At 39.2% G+C, this 16191-nt stretch overlaps 1 protein-coding gene across 3 annotated transcripts in view; it reads right to left on the bottom strand.

The window, feature by feature from the left end:
- The window catches only part of traf6 (TNF receptor-associated factor 6), an 89028-nt gene that overhangs the window by 52344 nt on the left and 20493 nt on the right, over positions 1-16191 (bottom strand). Inside the window, exon 1 of one of the 3 annotated variants that reach the window (XM_028793502.2) lies at positions 4533-4686. The exons of the other annotated variants lie outside the window; for them this stretch is intronic. The gene's annotated coding sequence lies outside the window, so the exon portion shown is untranslated. Of the gene's footprint in view, positions 1-4532; positions 4687-16191 lie in introns of those variants that run through there. 3 annotated transcript variants of the gene reach the window in all.

The raw sequence follows: 16191 nt of genomic DNA, 5'->3' as shown, positions 1-16191 counted from the left end.
CTACCAGAATGATGGCAAGAAAAAAGTATGGAGAAGGCGTGGAACAGCTCATTATCCAAAGCATACCACATCAACTGTAAAACACAGTAGAGGCAGTGTGACGGCTTGGGCGTGCATGGCTGCCAGTGGCACTGGGACACTAGTGTTTATTGATGAGGTGACACAGGACAGAAGCAGCCGAATGAATTCTGAAGTGTTCAGAGACATACTGTCTGCTCAAATCCATCTAAATGCAGTCAAATTGATTGGGTGGATTTTCAAGATACAGATGGACAATGACCCAAAACATACAGTCAAAGCAACCCAGGAGTTTATTAAAGCAAAGAAGTGGAAAATTCTTGAATGGCCAAGTCAGTCACCTGATCTTAACCCAATTGAGCAGGCATTTCACTTGTTGAAGACTAAACTTCACACAGAAAGGCCCACAAACAAACAGCAACTGAAAGCCGCTGCAGTAAAGGCCTGGCAGAGCATTAAAAAGGAGGAAACCCAGCATCTGGTGATGTCCATGAGTTCAAGACTTCAGGCTGTCATTGCCAGCAAAGGGTTTTCAACCAAGTATTAGAAATGCAACATTTTATTTCCAGTTATTTAATTTGTCCAATTACTTTTGAGCCCCTGAAATGTATGTGTGTGTATATAAAACGCTAACGTGGCTGTTCATTTGTCTGTCCAGGATTTTAAATCACCTGTAGCTCGCAAGCTGTTTCATCTATTGGTACACATATACTACATGACATCTACTATCCGCTTTCGGGGTGATGATTTTAATTACTCTTTATTTTATTGTAGAATCAACTCTTGGCAGCGTGAAGCATGCGTACGTGCACTGTTCTCATTCCCTGCCACCTTTGCGGTCACTTCCCCTATCTCTTCATATCTTAAATCATTCTTGAGGCAGATTGAAGATTTAAGTGCCAGCTTAAGTGAAAAATTAAGAAAAACGTACTATAATTGCAACACAAACACTGACTTAATCAGTTTTAACGCGAAAAGATGCCTACGGAAGAAGAGAAGCAGTGGGCTGCTAGGGTGGAGAAAAGAGGAGCTGCTCAGGAAACAGCAAGCGCATCAGCCTGTGAGCAAACGAATGGTAAACGTACAGAGAAAGAGGATGAAAACTATGAACGCTCAAGTCAAGTGTATTCACTGCACGTTATTGTGCAGTGCGCCGTTACTGGTACATATATAAAAGCCTAAGCCTAAAAGTGCAATGGTGACGTTTTTAATGTCACTTTTTTGTCACGCTTATTTTAAAACCTACATATATATGTTTGGTATTATTCTTTTCAGAATTTAATGTGATGTTGTTAGATTTTCAGATTCTTACTCCGTTTTTAAATAATAAGCTAAAAAGTATCACGAACTCACGTCCCGCGAGACAAGAATTTGTGCCTAAAGATTTTACCACGCCTGGGGCCGGAAATAAAAATAGGACAGCTGCTGTACAGGCTTTTAAATGTTCGAAGCGTCGCACAGATCACGCGGCACCACAGCAGCAGCAAACCAGCAGCTGATCGAGCAAAGAGGAGGTTAAAAAAACAAAAACAAAAAACTTTCCCATTGTACTGTATCACCATTTAAGAGGATATTTCAGAGGAGCGAACGTGTCTCCTTGGGGTGCGTTCAGCTCCCCTCTTCACAACACGAGCGGCAGAGACGCGAAGTGGCTGGCGAGTGAAGCGAGCGGGGGGAACCCCCTAGTAAAGCTATAAATGTACTTCAAAAATGTAAATTTACTGTAAACCCTTGCAAGTTGTATGGCTAATATACTCTTTTTGCGAGGCTGCTGTCTCACAAAGTCTCACTGCATGTCTAAAAAGAAAAACTAAAGAAAGTTAACATTACTGTCTAATTGGAAATATAAATGTCATGTCAGAATACAGGTATAGCCTCAGTGTTTTAACACCTAGTACAAACTACAGAGGAATCAAAACTTCCCAGAATTGTTGGAAAAAAAAAAAAAAAAACAAAACTTACAGCAAAAAATTCCAATTTAGTCACCGACAAAACACTCCACTTGAGATGCAATCCACTTGTCCCTGTACTTCATCAATTTCTGCAAACATTTTATGGACACATCTTTTGTTAATTTAGAGCCTCCTGCCTTTTATCCTGACTTTAGCAAATTGTCTTTCCTTCAGTCTCAATTTTAATTTTAAGGAAAAAAAAAAGTCACAGGGAGTGAGATCTGGCAAATTCGAGGGGTGCAAAGCAACACCACCACTTGGCATACTGATTAACAAGACTATAGGCCTACAATACTTACTGGCATAGTTGATAACTACACCCTACTCCTATGCAGTTGACTGATTACAGAAAATGTTGGGTCCTGTCCCAACCCAGTTTTTAGATGGGCATTGTGTGATCTATTCCTGCAGTTATGCCACATAGTGATGCAGTAGTCAAAATGAATATATTGCAGCAGAAAGAACAATAAAATAGAACAGAAAGCCTTTATTGTCATTGTAAAATAATTTACAACGAAATTACAAGCACTGCTCCAGCTTGGTACAAAAGAAAAACAATGCTACTTTTGTGAAAAACAGACCAATGCTACAACACATAATATAAACAAGAATAAAAAAAAGTAATATTATATGTAAAAATATACTTAAAATGAAATTAGATAAAATAAGAAATAAACCAATAGTAATACAATATATAATACCATTTTACTGGGGAATAGCTCCATGAGAGCAGCAGCAGTATGTACGAGTATTATTTAAACTGCCTTAATTTGCTTATTTTATGCATTTATGGCCAATAGATAGATAGATTCAGAAAGCGGTTTCTATCTATCTATCAAAGATCTATAACAATGACCAGAGGGCAACAGTTGAAACAGGTGGTGACCAGGATATGAAGGATCCATAATGATGTTTGTGGCTCTGTTGAGAGAGCAAGAGTAGGCAATATCTTTAGGAGAGGGCAGACAACAGTCTGTCATTTTTTTGTGCTGTGTTTATGACGCTCTAGAGAGCCTTCTTGTCTGTTTCCTTTTATCCGGCGTACCAACGATTTTTGTACCAGTTGTTTTCCCCCCCCGAGCACTCTCAGAAAGTGCAGTCGCTGTTGTACTATATATCCATCTATCCTTGGACTCCATCACATGATATGAGACAACTTTATTTGTCCCCAGAGGAAAATCTGGATTTTTTAGAGAAGCAGTTTAAATAAATAAAAGCATAAAGAGTAAGTAATGAAATAAATACACTCAAACACTTTGGTCTGAACACACACCAGAATATATAAAGTATGAATATTAAAAAGAAAGAAAACTTCCGACTTGGCTGGCAGAGTCACAGTGAGGCATTATGCAGACGTATTGCCGTTGGTACAAAGGAACCCCTATAGTGTTTCCTGACACACTTCTGCAGACTAATTGGTTGGCTGAAAATCCTCGGTGTTAGTGTGTGACAGAGAAGATGTGCAGAATTGTTCATAATGGCACTCAAGTTTTGTTTTAGTTCTTTCCATTTGTACAACCTCCAGGGGGAATCAGAGTGCAACCTATAACTGAGCTTGCCTTTTTAGCCTGTTGATTCGGTTGGCCTCTCTTGAAGTGATGTTACCAGCCCAGCATACCACAGCGTAGAAAATCACAATGACAATCACAGAGTTATAGAAGATATGAAGGATGTCACTTCCCACATTAAATGAGCACAGTCTCCTAATGAAAAATAGCCTGCTCTGCCCTCTCTTATATACTGTAGTTCCTGTGTTCAAAGATCAGTCCCACCTGTCATTAACGTGGACCGTATCTATATCCACTCCCTGAATAGTCACCGGATGTTGAGGTTCTCTGGTGTGGCAAAAGTCAATAACCAGTTCCTCAGTTTTGTTGATGTTAAGATGCAGACAATTCTCTTTGCACCAAGAAACAAACTTTTCCACTTGACTCCTCTCCTGAGTCTCATCCCCCTTATCAATACAACCCCATAACTGCAGAATCATCAAAGAATTCCTGCAAGTGACATGACCTGCTGCTACAGTATATTTATAGTTGGAGGTTTACAGAGTGAAGAGTAAAGTGGACAGGCCTGTTCGTTGTGGTGCTCCAGTGTTGCTCACACAGTCCTTGAGTCTCACAAACTGCGGTCTGACTGACAGATATTTCATTATCCAGGACACCATAGGCTCATCCACATGCATATCTCTGAGTTTATCCCTTAAGAGGGATGGTACTGAAGGTGTTGTAGCAATCAAAAAACATAATTCTCACAGTGCTGCCATCTTTGTCCAGGTGACAATAACACATGTGGAGCTTAGTCTCGTCTTTGTCCCATAGGCGAACTGCAGTGGGTCCAGGTCTCTCAAAGGTCTTCATGATGTGACACATAAATGACACTGGTCTGTAGTCATTAGAAATCTCAATTTAAAGGCAGTACGATGAGTTCAGTTTAAAGTCCAGCTTTAGGAAATGACCTTTTCTTTAACTCTAGGTGATAATTGTGAGAAATATTGCCATCATTTTTTATTCATTCCTTTCATATTCAATTCACATTAATTGTGTAATTAAAGTTTCTTACTTTTACTTCAGCAATACATTCCATGTCCACTTATCTCTATCTGTATTTCTGGAAGGAGGTTCTGAAAGTGTTCAAGTACTGTGCCACAAGACAAACATCACACTGTTCTCTAAATTGCATACACCACACACCACCTAAGTGTATAGAGGAAGATTTTAGCTTGTATACTGGAATTTCATTTATTGGTTAAGTAGTCACTAACAGGCAAAATCAAACAAACAATTATTTATTGGGCTAGTTTGCTAGTAAGCGTACAGCCACCATTCAGAGTTTGGCAAGCCACATGTACTATTTACTAAGGAACAAGGGTGCATGCTAGGGCTAACAGATTGAATGTCACTACTCAAATATAATTCAAGATTATTTTTAAAAAGTGTTATTCGAAGGCAAAAGCTGACATTCGAATGAAGAAAATAAAAAATAAAAAAAAAAGGTTGTTTGGTTTACCTTCACTAATTTCAACATTGAGTTAACTCCAGACACACAATGCAAAGCTGCAGTAGTTTACTGCTCAGTTTTTGTATGTCACTTCCACAAAGAGCTTTTTGTTCATTTTGAATGGCTAGCCGCTGGCACCACTTCACTACATTATTATCCAAAAAAACAACAAAAAAAAAAAAACACATATACACATATAAATATTGCATAGTTTACTGTCAAATAATGCAAAGAGTACGCAACACGTGTTTCGCCCTAATTCTGGGCTCATCAGGCGTACACACTCACTGCACCCCCTCTCGGGGATCGCCCCTCAGACGTCAGCGTCCAAGACGAAGCCTCTTTATGTTGCGCCAGGGCGTGTGGTTAGTTTATTTGACAGCATGTAGATCGGGGTAATTACATTCTTGACATTCATAGTCTGAATCACAATCTGATTGTATGGGTGGTTACCTACTAGGTAACGCTTGTGGTTGGTCTGCAAGTCGGCAAACATCCGCCACGGTGCCCTCTTCAGTTGCGAGAAGCAGATCATAGAATGTTGCATAGTTTACCAGAATTAGGGCGAAACACGTGTCGCGTACTCTTTGCATTATTTGACAGTAAACTATGCAACACTTTATGATCTGCTGTGAGAGTAGAGGACAGTTGAACATCAGTGGTGAGGGACAATGTTTTCGTACCCAAAAGCAGTTTAGTACTTACACTCCTAGTACTAGACTGAAAACAACGCATTGCTGCAGAAGCTTCCCTTTTATAGGGTGCAGCTACTTGGAATTTTATTATATTATAATAAAAAAATCCTGGGACGGAACGAGATGAGACTTTTTAGCCTGGGATGTGAGATGACTTTTTCAGAGAGATACTTTCACGTCCCACTAGACGAGACTTTGTGCCAAAAGATTTAACCACGCCCGGGGCCAGAAACAAAAGACAAAGAGTAGATGACAAAGTAGGATATCGTAAAGAATTCAAAAACGTTGGCATGGTACACATGCAGAGCTGGTTACAGATAATGAAAGTACTAAAGATTGCATTAGCACAAACAAACAAATTATTACTTGGTGAAATAACAGAACAGCGAAAAGAGATTGAATGTATTGTTCGGATTTAAACTTTAAGTTGGAGACTTGTAGAACGTCTAATACGTGTTGCCATCAGGGAAAAGTAGTGTTTCATCCCATTGAAGAGGCATATCTGCAAGAATTAAAAGATCTGTTGTTTGGTGAAAGTGAAATCCATATATGCAAGTGGCAGAGACGCCAAGTGGCTGGTGCGTAGCACAGGCCAGGGGGGTTGGCGAACAAAGCAAGCAGGGGGCAAAGCACCCCACACTCTCTTACATTTAAAACAGTTGCCCAAGTACCACTGTGATTTTTTTTTTTTTTTTTTTTTGCTGTTGCCGTTTGATCTTGTTGTGGCAACCAGTGCAGCCATTACCATAAAAATAAAGCATAAAAAAGCACATATAAACATACATATTATGCCTAGAATCGATATCCTAAGTTCAAAAATATTCTAATATTTCACTTTAATTTTGAATATGCAAACCTTATTTTTTGGCTGATTGGACAACTCTACTGCACACTATGGGGTTATTTTTTAAATAAAGTTTTAGTGCTCAGTACTTAATCAGCATCTCCAAACTGGGCTCTTTTTTGGCATTTACAGTTAAGGGTGTATACTACTTGGGAGATACATATCTGAGGGAACAAATGAAGAGAAGAGTATGGAATGGTGGCCTACAGTACACAAAAGGGTGCAACAAAGAAGAAAGTTTACAGGCTTCAATATACAAAGTTGGGCTTTTATGTGCTTAGCAATCCCAAAGAGCAGACACTAAAGAGGAAATTGCAGTTTGCATCTTCTGACGTTTGAATTAAACCACACTATTTAAATTAAAGGACAGTCAGTTTCTTTCAACTGCTACCACAATATTGACGGATAACTCATATTTTCCAAGATTTTTTTGATCTAGTAAGATGACTCCATTTTAGGACTGCTCAATCACTTATGCAAAGCAAAATTCTAAACTAATTGCCCAAAGGAACAAAGAGTATCTCTCGGGTTAGGAGGGGAAAAATTGGTACATATAGAGTATTTGTTATAAATTGCAGTTTGGTTTAATGCCTTCATAATTTAGCTATTTATGAAGAGAAATATTCATATGTTTACTATGTATAACATGCTTTATGACAGACCCAGTACACTATTCTAGTACCAATTTGAACTTGATAGCCAACACTTGTATAATATTAAGGAATCAAATGAGACACTATAGTAATAGAAAATAAACTAGCAGAAAACAAAAAGATACATGTATAATTGCCACAACCAGGAGGAAATAGGAGGTCAAGAGGAGTTAGGTAGAACCAAGGATGATAGAAACCAATATATCTTTATACTGTCACCCCCTGTTCTTAAATTGTAACCTGCTCGTGGAAACTTGTCAGAAAACCAAAAGCAGATATCAGTAAACTAGTCATTATTATTTAAATGGAAAAAAATATTGTATTCCCAGTGCATCACAAAATCCTCAACCAATTTCCTTAAACATCACTAAAACACTATTAAAAAGCTACATACCATCAAAAGCTTGATTTCCCCATGTAATAAACAGTCCATTCTTCAACTACCTAATTTAGAAACTATTAAAGAGGATATTCAAGGATGCTGGTCCATAAAATTCCTTACTTAAGATTATGCAGAGGCTTGGAACCTTTTCCCTAAATTTCATAATGTGGGTGTTATTTTTGACCAGTTCCCTGAGTTTTGATCCACATGTTAAATCATTGACTAACTTATGTTTTTCCCTTTAAGAAATATTGCCAAATTGAAGGAAACTGGGTCTAAGGCTGAACTGGAGATTCTTATTTATGTTTTTCTTTCCCCTCACTTTGACTTTTGTAATAGACTTTTTACTTATCCAAACAATTGCAATTCATTGCTGGACCATCTTCAATCAGTCTGAAATGCTGCTGTAAAGCTTTTAACTGGAAGAAGCAGAAGGTCCCATATTACTCCTGTTGTTAATGGCATTACTTTGGCTTCCAATTAATTTTAGAATTCATTTTCAAATTCTTGCCCTTAAATATCGTGCCAGGCATGGCCAAGGGCCCAAATATGTGGTGGAACTTCTCCATCCTCACTTTCTGAGTCAATCTCTTAGGCAACAATATCATTTATGGCTATAGCACATTTTCATACAAAGGATGTAGCTCAAAGTTCTTTACCAGATGTCAAAGAAGTTGTTACATGCAAGGAAAAACAAATTAAAGAATAATAATGCATAAATAGTACACAAAATATAAATAATGCATTCTTACATAAGATAGATATATAATCAAGTGAAATAGAGTCCTTAAACACATAATTTTTTTAAGTCTCTAAATGACAGTCAGTCGGCCAGGGTGGATAGCGGAGAAAAAAAAATCTTTTTTTTTTGAAAACAAAACCTGTAGGTCCTCTGGTCAGGGTCTACAGACTAACCCCAGGACTCGATTAAAGATCGGACTGTTGAGTGGTACCTTAAAGACTCTTGAATTCACTTCTTCTGGCCCTGCACTCCGAGATCATTACAAATAATTTTAAAAAAAGTTGTGAAGACATTTTATTAACATGAATTTGGTTAATTTTAAGTCTTATTTAAGATGCTCTAGCTCACTAGTCTACAAAAAAATATTTTTTGTTTGCTTCTGGGAACTTCAGAGTAGCTCTTTATTACGTTTTTTACACTGATTTCATATATGAAATCGGAATTAAGCTAGCATGTCAGGTTTTTGAAATACACATCAATGACGTTTTGACATTTTTGAATATCAATATATCAACACGATATCTGGAGTTTGGACTATGTCCCACCAAAATTCTTTTGATGTGTTTATTCAGAAAACAAACCAGAACATGATACCAGAGACACGTTAAAGTATATTTATGTCAATTTACCTCAATATAAAAGGGAGGTCAGAGTGCCCAAAAATGTTGGAGGGCCCTCACTTTTGCACTTGTACTGCACATCCGTCTCTCTTTGCCAGAACCAACAGTAGTCGCCCATCATGCTCGGAGTGAATTTTCCTCGATATCAGTTTTCCATCACCTTTATATCTTGACAAAATCTTTCCCCATACTCATCACTGACATCACTTAGATTTGTTGGAAAAAAGTTGAGATGAGAATGTAAAAAATGCGTCTTCAGTGACATTCTGGCTCCTGTAAGCTAATATACTTTCAGCAGGTTCTCCACAAGCTCAGTATAATTCTCTGCTCTGTGCTTGTCAAGGAAATTCTGGACAACCCGCGCTGGACAATGAGGGCGCTGATTCAGTTGGCTTCAGTTTCTTTTTGAACTCATCGTCAAGCATCAGTTCACGGATTTCAGGACCAACAAAAACACCTTTGGCTTCACTTTTCTCGAGACCAAACTTATTTCTTAAATGCTGAAATGCATTACCTTTACTGTCCAGTCACCCTAGTTGTCCAAGACCTGGAACATCATAACTAAAAAATGGGACGTGCTGGACGAAAACGGTTTTCAGATTTGGAGTCAGCAAGTAAAATTTATGAAAGTACAGGTGAAAGAATCCCAGTAGCAAAATGCTTGTAGACCAGTGTGATGTTTGTCATTTTTATGAGCCTTTTTAATAACTGGTTTTATATATGCATCTAAGTTTTAATTATGCTTATGTTGTATACCAGTACTGGAAAAGCACCAAAAAACCTAGAATTTAATATGGAACGGTACTAGAATTTCAAGATTTTCAGTACTGAAAATAAACATTAGGCTTCCTCTCAATCCCCACTCCCCAAAAACACACAAAAACTGCAGTTGTGGAAAAAATGTCCTTTTCATAGACTTCACGAAACAAAACCACACACCTCAATGCAATAGGAATTTCAAGGGGGAACCCCGTACTGCTTTGACATGATCAGGGCTTCACAGGAGAGACCAATTGCTTGCTCCAACGCAATCATCACTTCACAGGGGAAACCCAACATCACCTTACTGCTTCGGCATGACAGAGGGGAGCACTGCATAGTGCAGCACACCAGGGAGGTTAGAATAAGACAGGAAGGTTTTGGAGTTATCCATTATTTACTTTGGAACTGTTTTGGTATAGCAGTGTTAAGGTTGGAAAACTGGTATTGATACTGAAGTCAAAATTCCTGCACAGATCCAACACTAACATGTATCGATTGTACAAATTTCAGTAATTCAATTCAAAAAGTTACTCATATTATCTAGATTCACTACACAGAGTGATATATTTCAAGCATTTATTTCTTTTCACTTTGCTGATTATGGCCTACAGGTATTGAAAACTCAAAATTCAGTATCTCACAAAATTAGAATATTACATAAGACCAATTAAAAAAATTATTTTTAATACTGAAAAGTACATCCATGTATACACTCAATACTAGGTCGGAGCTCCATTTGCATGAATTACTGCATTAATGCAGCGTGGCATGGAGGCAATCAGTTTGTGCCACTGCTGAGGTGTTATGGAAGCCCAGGATGCTTTGATCGCGGCCTTCAGCTCGCCTGCATTTTTGGGTCTGGTGTCTCTCATCTTCCTCTTGACAGATTCTCTATGGGGTTTAGGTCTGGCAAGTATGCTGGTCAATCAAGCACAGTGATACTATGATCATTAAACCAGGTATTGGTACTTTTGGCAGTGTGAGCAGGTGCCAAGTCTGCTGGAAAATGAAATCAGCATCTCCATAAAGCTTGTCGGCAAAGGGAAGCATGACGTGCTCTAAAATTTCCTGGTAGACAGCTGCAATGACTTTGGACTTGATAAAACACAGTGGACCAACACCGGCAGATGACATGGCACCCCAAATCATTACTGACTCTGGAAACTTCAGACTGGACCTTAAGCAACCTGGACTCTGTGCCTCTCCACTCTTCCTCCAGACTCTGGGACCTTTGATTTCCAAATGAATTGCAAAATTTACTTTCATCTGAAAAGAGGACTTTGGACCACTGAGCAACAGTGCAGTCCGTTTTCTCCTTAGCCCAGGCAAGGCGCTTCTGACGTTGTCCCTGGTTCTGGAGCAGCTTGACACAAGGGATGCTGTGACAGTTGTAGCCCATATCTCGGATATGTCTGTGTGTGCTGGCTCTTGAAGCACTGACTCCAGCCGCAGTCCACTCCTTGGGCATGTTGCTTGTGCACCTTTTCTGCTGTCACATTTTCTCCTTCCACTCAATTTTCCATTAATATATTTGGATACAGCACTCGGTGAACAGCCAGCTTCTTTAACAATGACCTTTTGTGGCTTACCTTCCTTGTGGAGGGTGTCAATGACTGTCTTCTGAACCACTGTCAAGTCAGCAGTCTTCCACATGATTGTGTAGCCTACTGAGCCATTTAAAGGCTCGGCACACTTTTGCAGGTGTTTTGGGTTAATTAGCTGAGTGGACATTTGAAACATATCACTCTGTGCGTAACTCTACATGCTACACTGATCCCTCTCCCACTTGGACAGAGGCAGTGGTGCAGTAAGAATTATGTTTCTGGACTTCCCTAGCGCCTTCAGCACCATCCAACCTCTGCTCCTTAGGGTCAAGCTGACAGAGATGGGAGAAAATTCATACCTGGTGGCATGGATCGTGGACTATCTTAAAGACAGACCTCAGTATGTGCGTCTAGGGAACTGCAGGTCTGGCATTGTGGTCAGCAACACAGGAGCGCCGCAGGGGACTGTACTTTCTCCGGTCCTGTTCAGCCTATATACATCGGACTTCCAATGCAACTCGGAGTCCTGCCACGTGCAAAAGTTCGCTGACGACACTGCCATCGTGGGCTGCATCAGGAGTGGGCAGGAGGAGGAGTACAGGAACCTAATCAAGGACTTTGTTAAATGGTGCGACTCAAACCACCTACAACTGAACACCAGCAAAACCAAAGAGCTGTTAGTGTATTTTAGGAGGCCCAGGCCCCTCATGGACCCTGTGATCATCAGAGGTGACTGTGTGCAGAGGGTACAGACCTATAAATACCTGGGAGTGCAGCTGGATGATAAACTGGACTGGACTGCTAATACTGATGCTCTGTGCAAGAGAGGACAGAGCCGACTATACTTCCTTAGAAGGCTGGCGTCCTTCAACATCCACAGTCCACTGACAGACTGAAGAGATCGTTCCTCCCCCAAACTATGCGAGACTTCAATTCCACCCGGGTGGAGGGGGTAAACGTTAACATTATACAAAGATATTGTCTGTCTGTATACCTGCATTGTTATCACTCTTTAATTTAATATTGTCTTTATCAGTATGCTGCTGCTGCTGGAGTATGTGAATTTCCCCTTGGGATTAATAAAGTATGTATCTATCTATCTATCTATCTGTCTAATGAATCTATGTGTTTCACTTTTTGAAATTAATTGCCGAAATAAATTAACTTTTTGATGATATTCTAATTTATTGAGATGCACCTGTATATGTGAAGCACTTGGTTTCTAATTAAGCAACTAGGTTTTAACAAAAACCTGCAGCCACTGCGGTCCATCAGGACTGGTGTTGCTCACCCTGGTCTAAGGAGTAACTTGTATACCACTGTTAAAGGGCAAACTAACCTGACATTCCCTGCAAATATAGAAGAAACAACTAAGATGAAAAAAATTCAAACAACTAAAAAGTGGATTTGTCAGGATATTCTGCCATATGATATCTGGTAATTTTTATAGAACATATGCAGCATTTGATTGACACTTTAAAGCATGCATTCTAGTCCCAAGTGGAAGCAGAATTTTTATCTAATAATTCCGCCACTATCTGGTTCACTACATCTCTGTAGTCCCATATAGACACTGGGATACAAGTCTTGCAAACATGTCCTTATCTTTTATTAATATACTAAATGATAACTCTGATTCAGATCATGGGTGGGATAATTAATTGAAGTCGCTCCTCAATGATTGAACTTTTCGTGCTTCTGAGGTAAACGTGTTTTCCAGTTGGAAACTACACATAAACACCTTTCAAAGTGGAAGCGGCCAGTCAAACAATGAAAGAGAAACTATCTGAATGATTCAAGATATGACTCAACACTGAACTTCCACCTTAGTCAATATCATGAAAAACAAACAAAGAAATTTACACTGGTCAGCCAGAAGAGGTAATTTTGTATTTGGAGTGACAATGCATTTTTAAGGTATTTAGTTTGCTCGGTTTCCACAAGAAAAAGCAAAGCTTCTCAATAATCAATTAATCAAGTGTAGTAAATCATTTGCAAACTCACATTTCTCACAATAATCTGAATGGAAATTCCTATGAAATCAACAACGGGTGTTTGATAAAATGGGACTTCCAAAAAACTCCCATAGCACATGATTACAACAGATTCATCATGCTACTGCTAGAGTCCTGACACACACCACCCCTCAACTGACTTGATACCACTGCCTTCAGCTTAGATCAGGGGTGGGCAAAGTCATTCCTGGAGGGCTGCAGTGGCCGCGGGTTTTTGTTCCAACCCAGTTGCTTAATTAGAAAACAATCCTTGCCAATAATTACATTTCATGGCTTGTTAGTGCTTTAACTCTGCTATGTCAAGTCATTCTCATATCCTAGATTTTTTTTCCATTCTAAGGATATCATCCAAATACTTTGAAGTGTAAAACGGATGGGTAATTCTCAATCCTTCACTTTTTTCCCTTCTGTTTCCTTCCAAGTATTTAATTAAACCAAATAGTGCACGATAAATACACACAGGTGTAAAGGGTAACAAGCAAAATGGATAACTGCTGGTTTCTTTTGTCATTTGCATCTTCTTGCTAATAAGGAGCAATTAAAAACCGAGAATGCAGCTGTTTAAGACTTAAATAAGCAATAAGGGTTCAAAATCTTAATGAGGGAGATAACTAAAATGAAGCAGACGTGTTTCTAGAGCAATAAGTGCTTCTTATTAAGCAATTGGGTTGGAACAAAAACAATTCAACCTTAGTTTCATCAGTCCACAAAACATTTTGTACAGAGAATCAAGATAGTTTTGGTCAAACTTCAGGTATGCTGCAATTTTTTTTTTTTTTGGAAAGCAATGGCTTCCTCCTCAGTGTCCTGTCACGGTCACCATGCCTATTGAATATTACAGTAGGTGTATGGTAGACTCATGAACAGTGACGTTAACCTGTTCCTACTTCAGATATTACTCTAGGGTTCATTTTTAAATCACTGTGCATTCTGTGTTGTACCTTTTGAGTGATCTTGACTGGGCACCAACATCTAAGGAGAGTAGGCTCAGTTCTAAATGTTCTCCATTTACACACAATTTGTCAACTGCAGACCAACGAATATCTAAACCCCTTGAAATTATCTTATAATCCTTTCCAGCTTTATGCAAATCAACAATTATTTATCATACATCTTTTGAGGTCTCTTTTTAGTGATGCATGTTTAAAAAGAGCAGATTCTTCTAATGAACAGAAAACTCAAAATGTCTTTTTTTAATTGGTCAAAGTAGCCATGTACCACACCTCCAATCTCATGTCATTGGTTGAACTCCAAGTTTCCCAACTTTGGACTCCGGTTAGTTTTTGTTGAAGTCATCAGCCAAGAGATTCACAAACTTTTTCCAACCTACACTGTGAATGTCTGAATCATGTAGTCAGTATGCACATGGATTACACAATAATTTGTACATTATAACTTCAAATAGACCGTGTTTATTCATTATTGAAACTTAGATGAAGATCAGATCCTTATTTTAAGACAAACTTACTTATAAATATAGGGTGGCACAGGGAAACGGGAAATTTTGGAACTAGGTGTTGGCGACCCTGGGGCATCAGCAGTTGTTTGGGACCAATGCAACCTCGTTTAGAACCCCTTGCCATTAGTTATAATGGAGCAGTGAAGTGGTGCACAACTAGCACTCGCTGTGAAAGCCATTTATAGGAATGGTAATAGTGCGACTGCTGTCAAAGGGAATTTCAGCGTCATTACCAGTTAGGACGTCATGTGTCCAGTCTGCTCATGCAATTACAACATTGATGCGTAATTTTGAAGAAACGAGTTCAGCCTTAAAAAAAGAAGTCCCCAGGTAGAGCCACTTCGCATACTGCTCGTCAATCAATGGCAGCTATTCAATTGTTTGGAAGGTGCCCCAGTTCACGCAACAGTGACATTCCATGGCCTCCAAGATGCCGAGATCTCACCGTTTGTTAATCTTTTTCTGTGGGGACATCTTAACACTAGAATTACCAGAGCCTACGAAAAAACTCGTAAATCCGTCCCACCTTAAATCGCGTCTTAGATCCGTTTGCACCTCTCCGCCAGAGTCCTTTGTCATCTAAATGTGCTGATAAACAAAAGCTACTAGCAGCCAGCTATTCCATCCCCCCACCGACTTAGAACGAATTTCTCCTAGCACATGGCTTGCCTTGATTTGATTATGTGGGATTGAAGTGGAGTTTTATAGTGGAAATAATATAGTGTTATTTGGAATACACGCATTTCATGTGTGTTCTGTTCCGTTCAGTAGTCTGTGCAAACACATTTTTAAAACAGAAACATTTTTCATATTCTAATAGTAAATGACAAAATGTAGGCATAAACTATATAACGTATGAAGCCTGAAGTCCATATATCAAAGAAACACTTTCACAAAAGGTACAAATAAGAGAACACGTGCGCTTTTAAAAAAAGCCGCGTTAGCATGCCACATTCACACTCTTACTACAACCGCCGCGGTGGCGTAATGGTATCAGTTCCTGACTGGGAAACAGAGGGTGGCGAGTTCAATCCCGCACGTGAACTGCTCTTACTCTTACAATTTTAGAATAACAACATAAATTTGATTTCAGTCTGTAACAGCCGGTGTAACTTATGATACTGGTAAAGGTTAGCTTTTTTTTTTTAATTCACTTTTCATTCTCGCAGTCGCATTCAGAATCAATCCATACAACCCCGTCTGACATAAAGACGCGCTATAGGTCTGCAGTGTACCACGATGCATACTACCGCCCACCCCCCCCAAAAGGGTTCTGACACACAAACGCTGGCGAAGCTGCCTTCTTCGTATCTCATCGTCACTTGAAATCAGCAGTTCTTAGCTGCTTATCAATCCATACAACCCCATCTGACACAGCTGTTTTCACATAAATAAAAGTGTACTTTTATTCAAGACTGTAACCGAAGAATAAAGAAAGCAAGTTACAGTTGGTGGTTGATACGACAGCTTGCGTGGTGCAATGCTAAGAACTGCTGATTTCAAGT

The sequence above is a fragment of the Erpetoichthys calabaricus genome, chromosome 2 (assembly GCF_900747795.2).
Source record: "Erpetoichthys calabaricus chromosome 2, fErpCal1.3, whole genome shotgun sequence".
NCBI lineage: Eukaryota > Metazoa > Chordata > Cladistia > Polypteriformes > Polypteridae > Erpetoichthys > Erpetoichthys calabaricus.
This window is presented reverse-complemented; position numbering and strand designations above follow the sequence as displayed.